The sequence below is a fragment of the Ailuropoda melanoleuca genome, chromosome 3, assembly GCF_002007445.2.
Source record: "Ailuropoda melanoleuca isolate Jingjing chromosome 3, ASM200744v2, whole genome shotgun sequence".
Classification (NCBI taxonomy): domain Eukaryota; kingdom Metazoa; phylum Chordata; class Mammalia; order Carnivora; family Ursidae; genus Ailuropoda; species Ailuropoda melanoleuca.
The window spans coordinates 17,742,282-17,756,381 of record NC_048220.1 but is presented as its reverse complement, the minus strand read 5'-3'; the positions used below and the strand labels follow the sequence as shown (position 1 = coordinate 17,756,381).

The following is a 14,100-nucleotide window of genomic DNA, read 5'->3' as shown; positions in this document are numbered from 1 at the left end:
TTTTTTTTTTTTTTTTTGACTGCAGAGTCCAACGATTGTATTAAAGACATTGAAGTTCCGGGCATACATTCTAAACTATTTTTCATTAACACAGTGTGTTGCGTTGTTGGTTTACCTGTTGGCATTTAAGCTCCTTATGCTTGGTAGAACAGCCCAGATACTTATTGCCTTGTAGTGGGTATGTGTTAAGTGCCAGATTCTCACTAGGTTAAACTGGAAGCAATGATGGTGATTATGATCTTGTCTTCTTTAATAGATGGAAGGGTAGGAGTGAACAGCTTATTTAGTATTCCTGTAATGTCACGATGACACCCAAAACTACTCATCAGTCTTTACCTATAGAAAAACAGCCAAAAGGACCAAAGTTGGGCAGAAATAACACTTCTTCAGCTTTTTCAGCTTCCTGGAAATTACGAGCCTAATTGATGATAAGCCACAAAGTTACATATTTGCATAAGAGCATGAATCTTTCAAGTGTGGAAAATAAGAATGCTGCCAAGTAAGAATTTCAATTAAAACTGTAGAAAACACTTTTAAAATTGGTCCTATAGTAATAACTACTATAATAAATGTTTGAAAAGCCAATAGAACAACTTAAATCCTCAGATTAACATCTCTCTGCAAGGGTGACATAAGGGTGCAGGTGTGTACATGTGTAAACAATTGTCCTTATGGTCCAAAAATACTCAGAGAAGAAGTAGATAATGTGACACAGGAAATAATAGAGGGTAAGAGGCTACTACCCAATGGGGAATCCTTTATCTGAACTTAACCCCCTTGAAAGTTGTTCTCTGTCGAAATAGCTGATCCTGCCCCTGTAATACCAGATAGATAGAAGTACAGAGGGACAGAGAGAGACAGAGATAGAGAAAGAGGCAGAAAGAAGGAGAATGACATCTAGCAAGGCACCATAGTAGGGGGAGAAGCTTTAGGACTGAGCAGTCATTGGGCAAACTTTGCAGAGGATGCTTTGGAAAATAGTGATTCTTTAAAGTTTCAGCCGACTTAGGTAGTAGCAAAGTAGAATCTGCTATAAAACCCCAGTGACAATGAGTTTGTGTCTTGAGGGAGAACTCTGTACAACTGTGGATAGAGAGACTAAGAACTCTATGCTTTGTGTACAGAAGCTCTGATACAAGAGAGTGAGTCTACCATATACAGTGTGAAACTGGGACAGTGCAAAGGATAGGAAAGAACAGTGGATCTTGCAGATCAATGGTACTGATGCAAAATATGGACAGAACCAGGAAGGAGTTGTTTCCTTATCCACAAATTCCTTAATGAGTAAGATTGGAAATTAATATAAGAACTACCTACTTTGCTCAAGGTAACTTTAGAAAACTGTGTAGTGTGTTCTATAGTATGGCTTGAGGCCTTCCCAGTCTTTCATCTTTACAACATTCTGAGTCAAAGAACCCTTTAGATAGTACTAGAGATAGTCATGGGAACCAGGTGGAAGCATGTGACTGTAGTAATCAAGTATCTGGCGTGGTAAAACTGGATAAGCAGCATCATTTTCCAAGTGCTGGTTGAATAAGTCCTGATCCTATCTGGATGTGTCACACATTCCATGTGCATATGTACATTATATATGTCATATGTACATTACATATGTACATACATATAAGCATGGCTAGGAGTTGGTAGAGACCAGTAAAATAATAGTCAACCAAATGCAAAATTGTTAACCACCCTTCCATCAAGACTATACTTTTATACAAAACCAAATTAATGTAAAAGTTTGATTTTGTACAAAATTCTAATGGATTAACATCAATTAAGAGAAAATGGAATAATATAAATGAGCATTTCTGAATGGGACTTACTTGTTTTGGAAGTGTGGATGCATTCATTCACCCTGCAAAGGACCTATTATACCCAAACCTCTTAGTTAGACCTTAGGATAAAACAGTGACTAGAAACCAATCTACCCCGAAAGGGAAAATATAAAATGCTCAGTTCTTCTATTAGTCATAATAAGCTTGTTTGTGTCAACATTCTGTTAATTGTCTCAGTTGAAGACAGAGAACTGCGAATGTTCTCCAATACCAAAAATATTCCATGACGAAAACAAGCATCCTGAGAAGTATTAAAGTAACTGTACATGTGCTATATACACCTTAGTTTCCTATAGTCAGGAGGAAGGTTAGCAGAATGATATATAAGAACTTTTTTCTTTCTGGGGAACATAACACCGGAGTATTAGGATTTCATGGAAAGGAGCAATCTGTGTTCAAACTAGGGCCCTTCCAATCAACTTGCTGTGTGAGCATGGAAGAATTACTAAAACTGTGCTTCATTTCTTTCATCTATAAATAGGCCTATCAATACATCAATATAGTACCTCATAGAAAAAGACTTAGGAGGTTAATTCATGTTAAGCTCTTAGGATAGTGCCTGGCGCATAATAATTGTTAAAGAAAAGTTAACTGTATTATTATTACTATTGTCTACCTACATTTTCTAAGCATATTCCCTGAATCAAAGTTTCCCATATTCCTATAAATTAGCTGATGTTTCTGTCTAGTAGAATGCTCAAATAGAAGTTTCCATTTGTATAGGTTCACAATCCCATAGCTCTATTTCCGAAATCCTAAAAGCTCTGGAAAAAGAGTTTTTCATAGCTCATCTGGTGGCAAAATCTGACCCGACCTTATCTGAATTCATTTGGCAGCAAAATCTGATTTGAGCTGATGGGGAGCTATTTATATAACCCATTCAGTGTAAATACTGTATGAATATATTTGATTATGGAATATTGTCTCTATAGGGATTACCTTTCAAATTTGAAAAATTCTGCATCCTGAAGCATATTTGACCTCCAAGATTCAGATAAGAGATTGTAGAGCTATATTAGTCAGGATAGACAGTATAGAAGAAATTTCCGTCTGTGGCTCTGCAAGGCAAGATTTATTAAGCAAGGATGTCAAGTTTCTCCAATTATAAACATCCTGAACCAATCAGCTCTCTAGATCCAAAAAATGTGAAACTTGTTTCCCCCATGACATTCATTATCACTAGATCAGTCTTCCCTCCTGCTTGTTCTTCCTGCTGTAATTTCCAAGGGGGCAGTTATTTTGGTAGGGGAACATATATTAAATGATAATAATTCTACCCCCTCCGCTTGTTCTCCTACCCACCTTCTCCAATCTCTGTCCATATTCATATAAACGCATCATAAAGTACAGGTCAAAACAGATTCAAACAGTTGTCCAATCACTTCATTGTACACCTGAAACTAATATAACATTTTATATCAACTGTACTTCAATTAAAAAACCCTCAAATTGTTGGTGGTAGGTATGTATTCCCTCAGCCCTATTCTCTACGGCTTTCTCCACCTTCCTTAAGCTGGGATAAGTGAAGAATTCAAGAAGGATAGGTCTTAATAAGCATATGAACTCCATTTTGCCCTCCAGCAAATGTCCTATTATGTTTGAGCTATTGGTTGGAAGAATTGTCTAGTCTTCAGGCAATTCATCTGGTTTTATCTCAGGAAGTTGACAGTAGATCTCAATCTGAAAGGCCTATTCTTGTTAATGACTCCTAAGATCTTCAGAGATGTCTAGGAGAAAATTCTTTCACAGCTCCTTCCTCTGCGTCTCCAGGGGATCTCAAGTCATGTTTTACAACTCTCCAAAACAGACAATCTCCACATCAGATTAACTATAGTGACTACAGCTGGGTTTCAAAATCTGATCTCACCCTCATTACTTAGAGAAAGCAGCAGTGTAGGTAGACGTGAAGCTGAAAATCTTTTTCCTAGTGGGCTCAGGATGTTTTCTTTTTCTTTTGTGGTCAGGGAGGCCTCAAGATGTACGTAGTTACCAAGTGGCCAACAGTGAAGAGGTAAATGTAGGCTATTATAGATATTCATCCAAACGAGTGGTGCGGTCAAGCCTCAGTGAGGTGAAGACCCAGTTTTGAAGGAAGTATGGTAAAGTGAGGTCTGCATTTGAATTCTCCCTGCGCCATTTACTCATTATGTATCCTGGAGTAAAGTACTTCCTTGGGCTTCATTTTCTTGGTCTGTGAAATAGGCACCCTCATTGTGCTTTTAGAGAATTGCCCCATATTACAGCAGAAAATTACTCAGCTGGAATTCGAATTTAGATCTCTTTGACTCCAAAACCACTGATCTTGTCATGCTACCTCTGGAAAGTTCGGACTTAAAACACAACATTTCTGCCACTGCTGAACACCATGGGTAGGTATTAATAGAGTGTGAAAGAGCTTTTGGACAGTAACTTTTGGTGCTAGGACACGGTGTTGATCAGGGCTACATGCGGAACATAGCTCTAGTCAATTTTAATTTACTTTTAAATTTCAAAGACTGCCTTGTCCTAAGTAACAAGGTGACAGGAAAAGCAGTCAGGAGTTGGATAGATGTAAACCCAGTGATACCATACCTCATAGCAAACCTTAAGAAGTCTTACTGGAAGCTCATTGAAAGCCGAACGGAAGAGAACTGTAGCAGAAACGTCAGTCACTTATAAAAATCTAAACAGAGAGTGAAGAGTCCCTCTTCCTGAACAATCCCAGGTGTCCCAGATATTATAGCTCCATTGAACACCTTCTTATCCCCCAGAGGAATCCAGTCAAGATAAGAGGGCTAGACCGATTATCAAGGAACCAGTTTTCTTCTGTGCTTTCTGCAAAAGCAGAAGCCCTTGGCTACCTGGAATACTTCAAATTCCACAGTCTCTCTCGTATAACCTTTAAATATCATACTTAAAAAGAAAAAAGAAAGTGTAAGCTATGACTTTTCTTCCCCCTTACCCCAGGAACTTGTTCTCATTGACGATAATAGAAAAACGGCTGTACGAGCTGTTGTTAACACGCTGTCCGTGAAGATAGACATCTACTTTGCTGGGAGAGCAGATGGAAGACGCCACCATACGTTAGTAGCATTTCCTTGTTTGATGTTTCCTTGTTTCCTGACAAAACCTTTTTTTGGCAGGAGGTGGTGGGGGCTGGGGGATGAGTGGGTATAAAGCTTAAAATAAATGGGTAAAGGGCTTAAAATGAGGCAAAAATAGGGAATTGTGGTATCAATTCTTTCCCTCTATCTCACTTTTACTCTGTGTGGTCATCCCCTCTGTAGGCCTGGAAGAGAAAAGTCTATGACCATCTGTCTATCATTACGTATAGATTATGGAGCATACCAACTTGTGCTGAGAGGAATACTGGGTACGTGTGCTCATTTAGCTTCCCGTGATCACTTTATGGGAGTGGGTGTAGGATATGTCCATTTTGATGGCAAATAAATGGCAATATCTCTGGAATCATGAGGACTTCCCAGGTTTAAATAACGGCAGCAGGTTTATCGTCCAGTTTTTCTTCAGGCATCAGAACACGGGGGATGATTATTAATATTTGCGTTTCTACATCTGTGCTCATCCTCTGGCATGTAAACTCCTTGCAGATAAAGACAGGGTGTCACCTGGCGGCTTAGCTCCAGGGCTCGAACACTACGTGGCCCACCGTCATGTTCCACAAATGTGGGCTGATGTCTTCGCAGTATTTGAGGACTCACTGCGCGCCCTGTGAAATTAAGAAGACTGTCTCCGTTCTAGGATTTGATGATGCGACTGGTTGTAAAGGGCTTTGTGGGGAGCTATTTTGTGTTCTTGTTGGGTGATGTGCTATATTTGGCTTGAAGGTCACATTTTACATAAAAGTAACTATCTCAGTGGGCTACTCTAAGTCATTCAGAACAAGTTTGTTTACGTCCGCTGAAATTACACAATGCATGAAGCTGCAGGAAACTCATATTCTATCTTCATTTTTCCAGCTAAATTAGGCTCCAAGAAAGGAAATAGGCTTCTCTCTCACAGCCTGCCACTTTTAAACAACCTCAAAGGCCTATTCCCCATGGGTTATAGTTTGGCAGAACACTGCTGTTAGCCTGTGTATGGGGTCATGTGAAATACTATGATCTGGATAGTCAGTGTCCACTGTTTACTACTGGATGCTACCTTGCTTATGGCTCCTGCCTGGGAACAGAAGTCCCCATGTTTGCTGCAATGGGAAAGCAATGGGAATCGTCGGGGCAACTGTGCTACATACAACTATTTAAACTCCTGTATATTTATTCAGTTCTGAACAATTACTAGTTCAACGCTGGGAGCTTATTGTTGTCTGGATTTCCCTATTACACACCCAGCCATTTAGAAGCTCAGCCAGAAGTTTCCTTTTATATTGTATCATCCTGCACCACTCACTTGCTAATGAAGATGGATATATGAACCAACAACTCTGAGAAAGGTACAGCATCGGTAATTTGAACGTGACTTCTTTGTAATTACTTAGGAAGCCAATATCAAGTGCTGCTACCTGTTCTTGTCCGTTGAGCTTTTGAACTTTCTATTACGTGAGGTCGCCAAGGCTTCTAGAGACCCACTACATAGTGATCCAATTTAAAGGTACTTAAATACCAGAATTTTACAATACGTCACCTTGAAAGCCACACAGGCATATGTCATTTTGCAGAGGTACAAGCAAGACAGGAAGGGTCTGGCCTCCAGCTTCAGGGAGAAGTTGCAGACCTGAAATCACCTGGAACCTCTGGAGACTCAGAAAGGTCAACTTTTGTTTGTAAAACATTCTGATCATCTCCATCTTCTTAGAGTCAGTCCATGCCTCCGTTTGATCTGTTTGACATGTCTGTTTCACACAGGTGCTTGTCTTGGCAGACATAGCGGAAGTAAGGAAGCTGTGCCAAATTGAAATGAGCACATTTTGAAAATACTGAAATTTGATCCTTCTCTTGATGCATTTTCATAGGAGAGCTAATAAAAAAACATCTTAAAGATGAGTTGAAATTCTGGTCTTCTCTGAGAAGTGAAATAATATGTATAAGCCATTTTATCAAGTCTTGAACTTCTTTATTAGTCTATCTTGACCAGAAAAATAAAAAAATTAAAGAAGCCATTTATCATTAGCTCAGTAAAACTTCAGTATATTGTCGTCTTCGTACTTTATAACTAAAACTTAAAAAAGAAACAAAATAAGACAACAAAACCCTCTCTTTAATAGAAAACCCTCTTGGACTTTCTAGTATCAGAAAATGCCAGTGTTGCTTCTAGTTCTTTCATTAACCAGCCATACGGAGATGGACAAATTGTCTAACTTTGCAGCATGCATAGCTGTTGAGATTGGGACCATTTGCTACGAAGCGCACAGAAGACCACAAAGAAGGCAGCAAATTAAAAAGTTGCAAACAGGTTAAAAACAGAAAAAAATGTTTCCTAAATGCAACCCATCTTGAGGAACATATTTATCCATGTCTAGTGTGGTGTGCCTCAAAATTTAATTGATATCTTATTTTTATTGATCTCCTATTCTCACTTGCAGCCAGGGGAAAATAGTGAACCCAATCTTGCCCACTCAGGGTTACTGTGTCTTGCAGTTGTAAACAGTCATCTCTGTGTCCCTAAAGGATTGAGGTCAGTTCTGGGGTCTTCTCACCTCCTTCTTCCATACTTTGCCATAGTGACTACCATACTGCTATGGGTCGACACAAAGGTGCCTGATACTTGTATAGTCCTGCTGTGGTCACTGTTGTCCCACTGCTGTCTTGTGTCCTTTGCTGATTGGTGTCTGCTGAGATATAGCTGGTTTCACCTGCTTTTCAGATGTTGCAGTGGAAGTGAACATTGGACTGGAACTATTCCCTGGTTTCTTCTCTAAATGTCAAAGCTGTCTTCTTGCCACCCCAACCCTAGCCCTCTTCGAGTCTCAGCTCTTTTGCCCCTGACTCCTCACCCCAGATGGTGTGCAAGAGAATGCCTGCATTTCCTTGACTATTATCTAAGACATAGGAGATCAGAAATGCTCCTCCATCTGGCCATTTAGCATGGGGTATCTTGGAGGGCAGAGTGCTCAGGCTGTGTGGTAAAGCAGTGAACTTGCCCCAGTCTAACAGGGTGTTTATACTACTGCCTACTGCTTTCTCCTAGAGGTTTGACCTTGTGTCTGTCTTCACAGACTTTTCTTTCTCCTCTCTTTGGCTCTTCCTCCGAGGGACAGTAAAGTAAGAATTTTCTTTATGTCACATCATCTAATCTCCTTTCCTTTTCTATGGTACAGTCTTGGGCCAGCTCTCCAAGCTCGTGTTCTAAAAATACGTTATAGGATGAATAATAATAGGTTCCCGTTCTTATTGGTAAAAAATGATTGAATATTAGAAGTTCCATGTGATTCAACCTAGAAAGAATATGATCTTGAGAGTCTGAGAATATGACTCTTCCTCTTCCTAGCCTGATTTTCAAAACTGTTTTCTTCTTATGGAGCTTTAAAAATCTCAGTTTGAATGCCAGAGTTAAACAATTATTCTTTGTACTATACAGTTGGTATTCTGCCCTATTCTGAGGAGTAAGTCTTAGTTTCAAGGTCTATACTTAATGGCAAAAGGAAATTTGAGGAGAAATAAAAATAAAAATAAGTTACTAAGACTAGAAATTATATCGGGATATTTCAAAACACTTTTCTACTTCTACACAAATTCAAATCAGAAACCAGTATAAGAGTTTTAAGTTTTCCTCGAGCAAGTGATATGATAGCACTAGCATACTTAGATTTTATCAGGGAGAAGTGTTGTTAAAATTTACTCCTGATCTAATTTATTTGAAGTTTTCATTCTGTTTTGGGAAAGTGAAAGATGAGACAAGAATGAATGATAATGTTAGTCTATAAGTAATATTCCTTTACACTTCTGTAAAAATTCAGATTTAGAAAAAGATCTTCATATAAACTTTATTTCATTTAGTTCTTGGTAGAAACCCTTGGACCTTTAAGTTCTTAAGGGAAAAACTGATCTGGCCCAAGTCAAAGAGCTTCCAAATTACATTACCAGGGGAAATGACTGAGCTTAGAGTATTACTATGTTTTAAATATTTCCTTCTTTAAAAAAAAAAACCTGTCCTGAGAAAGAACCATAAAGTTTGCTGTCCTAGAGATGAACAATAATGAGATGTGTATAATCAGTGCGTGTCAGATGAGGCATCAGATAGCATGATTCTTCAGAAGAACAGAATGACAGCATTAAGCCACTCTGAATTGTGATGGTATTCTTAGAAAGCACCAACCCTGAGTAGACAATAAGCACCTACATTCCTTCACAAATATACTTCTTACTTATTATAATCTGGCTGCCATATCTGCAGAGTTTATACACTGTTGCTATTGTGTCTAGAAGGGCAGAATGCTGTAGGCTCCTGAATCAAGTATCTCGCTGGTCATTTCATATTGACTCAGTTGATTACAAAGGGGATAAGGATTATTATATAGGTTTCCTTGGTTGCCATTTAAAGAAGAGTCACTACAATACCAAAGATTTTTGGTGACCCCTTTTTTTTTTTCATGTTGCGCCTACAGGTTTTAGCCACTGGTAGTATACTTAATGGAAACTCAAAACCTCTTGAAGTAAAATTGAGGTTAAATATTTAATTATTTGAAATAGCTAATTAAGATAGAGCCAATTGGAAGTGGAAATTTGAAATAGTTGTTAGACTACTGTCTAAGTATCTAATTCTTTCAAGAAAGAAAGTAATTGAAAGATTCTGTGATCTAAAAATTCTGTGATACTAACACTGAATTACACTAGCTAAAAAATTATAATGTGCAAAAAAAGTTTTCAGTGTAAATTACTTGAGACAAATTTGTAATCTAAATCTAAGGCTTTAAGATAGATGAGACACTTCAATTTGTTCTAAGAGAAAATTTGAAAAAAATTTTGCCCCGATATAAATGAATTATTTACTTATGTTGCTTTAAAAGGATTAAAATGCTAACTTGTGGATTAGTTCGACATTGTTCATTGGTATGATTCCTCTTGTAAGCAGCAGGCATTCTCAAATTCAAAAAACAAGTGACACACACAAAGCCTTTGGAAGGATTTCTCAGTTGTAAAAAGATGCGATTTTTTTTCAGAACCACAATGAGATAACATTTCATACTCATTAGGACGGCTGCTATGAAACAAAAGAAAACCACGCCCCCAAATCCCAGAAAATACCAAATGTTGGCAAGGATATGGGGATATTGAACTCTTGCACGTTGTTGGTGGGAATGTGAGATGGCACAGCATGTGCGGAAAATGGTATGGCAATTCCTCAACAAATGAGAAATAAAATTACCATATGATCCAGAAATTGCATGTTTAGATGTACACCCCCCAAAAAAAAATTAAAGGAAAAACTCAACAGACATTTGTACACCAATGGTCACAGCAGCATTACTCAAAGATAGCCAAAATGTGGAAACAAGCGTAATGTCCATAGACAGATGAATGGCCGAACAGAAGAGGTACATATGTGTGATGGATGATTACTTGGACTTAAAAAGGAAGGAAATACTGACACATGCTTCAACGTGGATGAACCTTGAAGACGTTGTGCTTAGAGTAATAGGCCAGTCACAAAAGGACAAATAATGATTGAGTCCATTTATAGGAGGGACCTAAAAGTGTCACATTTATAGACACAGAAAATAGAATTTGGTTACTGAGGGCCCAGGGGAGGGAAGAGAGCAGTTAGTGGGCACAGAGTTTCAGTTTGGGATGAGGGAAAATTTCTGGATATGGGTGGTGGTAATGCCGGTTACACTATAATGCGAATGTATGTAATGCCACCAAATTATACACATGAAAATGGTTGAAATGGTGAATTTTATATTGCATATATTTTACCACAATTAAAAAGGTGTGAATTTTGATCATATAAATCTAGCTTAGACTTAACAACATAGCAACTTTCTGAGTTTGCTTAGATTTGCCCTCAGGTATGATCTCTGTCCGTATTGGTTACTGGCATAAACTAATAGTCCTCAGTTTTGTCTTCCATCAAATGAAGGAGAGGAATTGGGTAATCTTTGGTTCTCCTTGAGCTGTTATTATCATCCTGGATGATTAAACGGAAAATATTAAGCCATTACTCTATTTAAAATGGACTGTATTTTGGGTTTACTTTTTTGCATTCCGGTCGTCTTAGGAAAGCATTTCAGACTGTGAGTTTACTTTTCCTCATCAGTTATACTTTTTGATGGCCATAAGCATGCAGTTTTGCTAAAATTCATTAATATTTTGGCAGATGTCTTAAATGTAAAATATTGATGGAAAACAGCAATTTTCACCACACAAATATAAATCTTCATCATATAAACTTAACATTGAAAGTGTAGAATCGCCATTATCATTACCAGCCAGTGACAGAAAAACAAAACTATTGCTTCTTAGTTAACAAAATACAAAATTCCCTTCTATTTTCTAAATTAAAATTCATTATCGTATGATGAAAACAACACAAATGAAAGGAATAGTCATTTATAGAATATTGAATATTTTCCCAAGTGCTGTATAAAATTACCTATCTCCCAATTGTATGCACAGAGAAATTAAAGCATAAATGATACAACTTAATAGGTTAATAAGAGAGGGAATTGTAAAGTAGTTTCCATGTTAAGCTAGGTAGGTTGGATCCTTCGTCTCCTGAGATAGCCTTGTTCTGAGTAAGTATCCAGTCAGGGTAGTCTTGATTAGTGTAGAGGAACAAATAAATCTGGAAATATCAGTAGCTTAAAATACAGAAATTTATTTTTCACTCATGCACAATTTATTGCAAGTAGTTCTCAAGGCAGCTCCATTTCAGCAGATCTCAGGGATCCGGGCAGGATGTTTGTGTCTTGGGGCACCACCATTTTTTTAAGAGCCTTCCAGTTTGCCCAGGCAGAGAACTAAAGAGCTGGGCAGGGGAAGAGCAGTGGCATTTCATTGTCTCAGCCTGAGATGTGATCTGTGTTACTTAAATTCAAAATCGTATGACCCTACCCGACTGCACAGAGCCTGGGAAAGGTGGATGACACATGCATATTCGGTGAGCAAGAAAGGTCTCTGCCAAAATGGGGTTCTTCAGTCTGAGCTATTCCAAGTAGTGTGAACTGACCATGTCCTGAGTGCCAAAATAATTGTGTGAGTTTTCTGTTGCTGCCCAACAAAATGCTGCAAACAGCAGCTGAAACAACACAAATTTACTTATAGTTCTGGAGATCAGAAGACTAACATAGGTCCCATTGGGCTAAAATCACATTGACGGCGGGCTGTGTTCCTTCTTGGAAGCTATAGAAGAGAATACGTTTCTCACATTTTCCATTTTCTAGAAACTGTCCACATTCCTTGGCTCCTGATTCCCGTTCTCTGTCTTCAGTGCCATTAATGTTACATCTCTGACCCTTCTTCATAATCACATTTCCCTCTGATGACAGGCAGGCAAGGTACCATGTTTTTAAGGAGTCCTGTCCTCAGGGCCCACCTGGATCATCCAGGATAATCTCCACATCTCAAGGTCCTTAATACTGATCGCATCTGCAAAGTCCCTTTTGCCGTGTAAAGTAATATAGCCACAGATTCCAGGGTTTAAGATTAGAATATCATGGGCAGGTGTTGGGCGGGGAGCGAGTCGAGTTGTTATCTATCACAGCCACTTTTTGTCATGATGAAATTCACTCATTTAAATTTAATGTTAATAACTGGTTGCCATCTTAGAACAAAACAGTTTTCAGTAGAAGTTTCCATTTCCCTGGATTTAATTTCTTTTGAAAACTATTGGTTTAAATATGGTCCCATAAGATAGTACTTGAGACCAAGTTTTTATCATGTCTATTTGCAGTGTACAGCTATTTTTTGTTTGTCTGTTCCTGTTAGTGCTACAATTATTAGTAAAACCAGTTTAACTTTGGGTAATCTCCCCTTTTCTGCTCCCAGGCTGTAGAACTTGGGTGCAGCTGATCTTGCCTAAGGCTCCACTGGTGCTCACATAGACTGAGCATACCCATCTAAAACTTTACATTATCCAATTTTAATGATTTATTTAAAAAATTCCACCAAGACAGTGAATTGCAGGACTTAGGCGAGACTGCTCTAAAAAAGGAGTTCTTGTCTGAGTGGGGTTGCTAAGTATATACATTGCATGTGTGGAGCTGCTGTTGTCCACCTCAGTCCAGCAAGTGGGGAAGGCAGCAAGTCCACTGCAGAGGAAAGCAGGGTTGGAAGACAGAGACAGAGTCCCGGATCCCATTGACGTTATCCAAGCATCTGGATCTAGCCACACTTGAAATTTTTATTACCAAAGTCTACACTTGCTCTTTTTTGTTTAAACAAGTTTAATTTGGGTTCCTGACACTTGCAGCCACATGTGTCTCGACTGATGAGCCAATAAAGTTGAATAGAGTTAGTCAAGTTAGTCACGTGCTCCAGAACAACTTCAGGTAAGTAACAACTTCAACTCACACACTTAAAATAATCACTGAGGCACTAGGGTACTTCATAGGCTCTGCCTGCCCGGAATAACTGGTGTCATCATTTAGAATTCTCTCCACAATGCCACACAAACCCAGAAAATTGTCTACAACCGTGGCAGGCATCAATCTTTGTGGGTATTTACTTCTCTCTTTATAGTCATGCCGGGTGTTGAATACTCTGTTGACGACCAGTCCAACAATACTTTCATTGCCAAGCATGATATATGGTCCACAAATGCATAGAGATAGGAGGCATTTGGAAATGGTGTAATGATCAAGTAAGCAACACTTATGAAAGTCATTTGAAGAGTATTTAGTAAACTATTTGAATGAGGGCAGGAAGTTTTTTTTTTTTTAACAAGTATGTTGTCAATGTCAGGACCCAGCTTCAAGAATGGAAAATACTGTTTTATAGCTTCCTGCTGTTGCTAGATTTTTTAGTTATCGTTAAAAGAAAGATTTATATCCCTCAACAATTATTATCTTGTATATATAATTTATTCACCATATTTGGGATCCCTATAGTAGTGAAGTGTAAAAGATCTTATTAAAATAGCAGAATATATAATATAGTACTTTAATTATAAAACTATGTATGTATATATTTATTTCGAAAGAGTTAATATAAAAAAATAGTATTTTGTTCTGACAATGAGTTATTTTTATCTAAAAATTTGGTTAATATTATTAATGAAATAGTTATGTACCATATTTTTGGTAGCGATAAGAATAATCTTTTTTTTTTTTTTTAAGATTTTATTTCTTTATTTGACAGAGATAGAGACAGCCAGCGAGAGAGGGAAC

General features: G+C 38.1%; 1 protein-coding gene and 1 long non-coding RNA gene across 2 annotated transcripts in view; one reads left to right on the top strand and one right to left on the bottom strand.

The window, feature by feature from the left end:
• The window catches only part of LOC117801460, a 165,693-nt gene extending 160,508 nt beyond the window's left edge, over positions 1-5,185 (top strand). The window contains exons 5-6 of the long non-coding RNA XR_004624006.1: positions 4,785-4,900; positions 5,105-5,185. This is a non-coding gene — a long non-coding RNA (uncharacterized LOC117801460). The remainder of the gene's footprint in view (positions 1-4,784; positions 4,901-5,104) is intronic.
• The window catches only part of CCDC192 (coiled-coil domain containing 192), a 194,027-nt gene that overhangs the window by 22,812 nt on the left and 157,115 nt on the right, over positions 1-14,100 (bottom strand). The window lies entirely within an intron of this gene.